Source organism: Triticum aestivum, chromosome 6B, assembly GCF_018294505.1.
Source record: "Triticum aestivum cultivar Chinese Spring chromosome 6B, IWGSC CS RefSeq v2.1, whole genome shotgun sequence".
In the NCBI taxonomy this organism is placed as follows: Eukaryota; Viridiplantae; Streptophyta; class Magnoliopsida; order Poales; family Poaceae; genus Triticum; species Triticum aestivum.
The window spans coordinates 171,317,004-171,320,385 of NC_057810.1; positions in this window are offsets into that span (position 1 = coordinate 171,317,004).

Here is a 3,382-nt window from a genome sequence, read left to right on the forward strand (position 1 = left end):
ACAAGTGGGGAAGGAGCCTCCCTGATAAAGAGGTCCAACTCCATCTAAACTAGCAAGGTGGGACTAAACTTTAGTTCCACCTCTTGCCTTGCACGAATGGGCTACGTGGGCCTCTAGGATTTATTAGGAATTTCTGAAACTGCTATTGGGCTAGGCCCAAATAGACAAAAATTCCAGCAATCCCCCACCAGATCCCAGAGGCACACAAAATTTGCCTTTGGTTCCAAAACACTGTTTTATATACCAGTACTGCAGTGGAGACTGTTAAGTTGAACTTCCACCTAGAACTCTATGCTACACTAGTAAGCAACTTGAACAGTGGACTGGGCCTTGAACTGCAAGTTTTCTGCGAATCTAGCTTCACATAAAGCCTTGACCGATACGTGGCTACCGTGGGTCTTCCCCGCGGGTGGAGCTTATGCGTCATACTCCGTGACCTTTCATGAGTTTACTAGAGAGAACCCTACTCTCATAGATTGCGACGTTTAACAATCAGACTCATATAGGTGCGTTCTTCAAAAGATGTTCTGCAGGACAACATCTCTGCTTCAAAGAGCCACTTAGAACACATTAAGATATACATCAACCTGCCATGCAGATTAGGAGAGTATTGCATCTTCATGGAGTGGTATTTTAACAGTAAGGATACTCTCCTCCCAGTTGACCAACAGCTTGTCTTCCACATCTAATTCACGGGATCTCCGATCACAAAGAATAGGTTACCACTGTGAACAACTCATATTGTGGGTCTCATACCCATCTCCCTCGATGCATTATCTATCACATTACGTGATAGACCCTTAGTAAAAGGATCTGCCAGATTTTTAGACGTTTGGATATAATCCAATGCAATAACTCCAGAGTTTTTCATTTTCCTGACAGACTTTAACCTTCTCTGAACGTGTCTTGATGACTTCATGTTATCCTTTGAGCTGCTCACTTTAGTGATCACAGTTTGATTGTCACAGTTCATAAGGATACCCGGTACAGGTTTCTCAACTACCGGCAAGTCATTCAAGAGCCGACGAAGCCAATCTGCTTCGACCGTAGCTGTATCTAGTGCTGTGAGTTCTGCTTCCATTGTTGACCTCGTTAAGATGGTCTGCTTGCAAGACTTCCAAGAAACAGCGCCACCTCCATGAGTGAATACATAACCGCTCGTGGCCTTTATCTCATCAGCATCTGAGATCCAGTTTGAGTCACTATACCCTTCAAGCACCTTTGGATGCCCAGTGTAGTGAATTCCATAATTTGCAGTGCCTTTCAAATAACGCAAAACTCTCTCTAGAGCTTTCCAATGCACATCTCCTGGTTTTGAAACAAACCGACTCAATTTGCTAACAGCAAAAGAGATGTCAGGTCTTGTAGCACTGGCTAAGTACATAAGCGAGCCAATAATCTGAGAATACTTCAATTGATCTCTAGCAATTCTTCGATTCTTTCGAAGCAGCACGCTAGCATCATATGGTGTTGGAGAGGGCTTGCAGTCACTATAGCCAAAGCGACTCAAGATCTTTTCCACATAGTGAGATTGAAGCAATGTAATCCCACCATCATCATCTCTCAACAACTTGATGTTCAGAATGACATCAGCCACTCCTAAATCCTTCATCTCAAAACAGCGAGATAGGAAATCCTTGACCTCCTTAATAACATTCAGATTTGTTCCGAAAATCAGTATGTCATCAACATACAAGCAAAGCATAACTCCCTCGCCCCCACCATGGCGATAGTACACACATTTGTCAGCTTCGTTCACAACAAAGCCTGCAGCTGTTAAAGTTCTTTCGAACTTCTCATGCCACTGTTTGGGTGCTTGCTTGAGTCCATACAAAGACTTCAGCAACTTGCACACTTTCCCTTCCTGACCATCTATTACAAACCCATCTGGTTGTTCCATATAAATTTCCTCATCCAACTCTCCATTTAGGAAAGCAGTCTTAACATCCATTTGATGAACGAGAAGACCATGTGAGGCAGCTAGTGAAAGTAGAACTCGAATAGTGGTCAGTCGAGCCACAGGTGAGTAAGTATCAAAGAAGTCTTCACCTTCCTTTTGGGTATAACCCTTTGCCACGAGCCGAGCCTTGTACTTTTCAATAGTACCATCAGGCCTAAGCTTCTTCTTGAATACCCATTTGCATCCTATAGGTTTGCACCCATAAGGACGATCAGTTATCTCCCAAGTTTCATTCGCCAAGATGGAATCCATCTCGCTACGAACCGCTTCCTTCCAGTAGTCAGCATCTTCAGATGCATAGGCCTCTGAAATAGAACTGGGAGTGTCATCTATGAGATACACAAGAAAATCATCACCAAAGACTTGGCAGTCCTCTGTCTCTTGCTCCTAGTAGGAACTTCATTGTTCTCCTCCACAAGACTTTCAAAGTGTTCCATCGAAATGGCAGGTTCAGTAATTGTAACTGGTTCCTGATTCGATGAACTAGGCATCTCCTGATTAGATGAGGTAGCCATATCCTTCATGGGAAAGATATCTTCAAAGAAAGTCGCATCATTCGACTCCATGATCGTACCGACATGCATGTCAGGTACCTCAGATTTTACAACCAAGAATCTATAGCCAATGCTATGAAAAGCATATCCCAGGAAAACACAATCCACAGTTTTTGGTCCCAGCTTCCGCTTCTTTGGAATTGGTACATTGACTTTCGCCAAACAGCCCCATGTTCGCAGATAAGAGAGTTTTAACCTTTTCTTCTCCCATTCCTCGAATGGAGTTATCTCTTTGTTCTTTGTGGGAACTCGGTTTAGGACATGACATGCAGTCAATATTGCCTCCCCCCACCATGCCTTAGAGAGATCCGATGTATCTAACATGGCGTTAACCAAATCAGTTAGAGTACGGTTCTTTCTTTCGGCCACCCCATTTGACTGAGGTGAGTAGGGAGGCGTCCTCTCATGGATTATACCATGTTCCGCACAAAAAGCATCAAATTCATTGGAAAAATACTCTCCACCACGGTCGGACCTAAGCCTCTTGATTTTTCGATCAAGTTGGTTTTCCACTTCAGCTTTATAGATCTTGAAAAAGTTCAAAGCCTCATCCTTAGATTTCAGAAGATACACACGGCAGTATCTAGTGGAGTCGTCAATTAACGTCATGAAATATTTCTTTCCACCTTTTGTCAAAACACCATTCATTTCACATAGATCTGAATGTATAAGTTCTAGTGGTGCAAGATTTCTCGTCTCCGCAGTCACGTGAGACTTACGAGGTTGCTTAGCTTGCACACACACTTGACACTTAGATCCCTTGACAGTGGTGAAACTAGGGATTAAGTTCAACTTCGCTAGTCGCGACATGCAACCAAAGTTAACATGACAAAGACGTGAATGCCACACATTTGATTCACTATTGTTG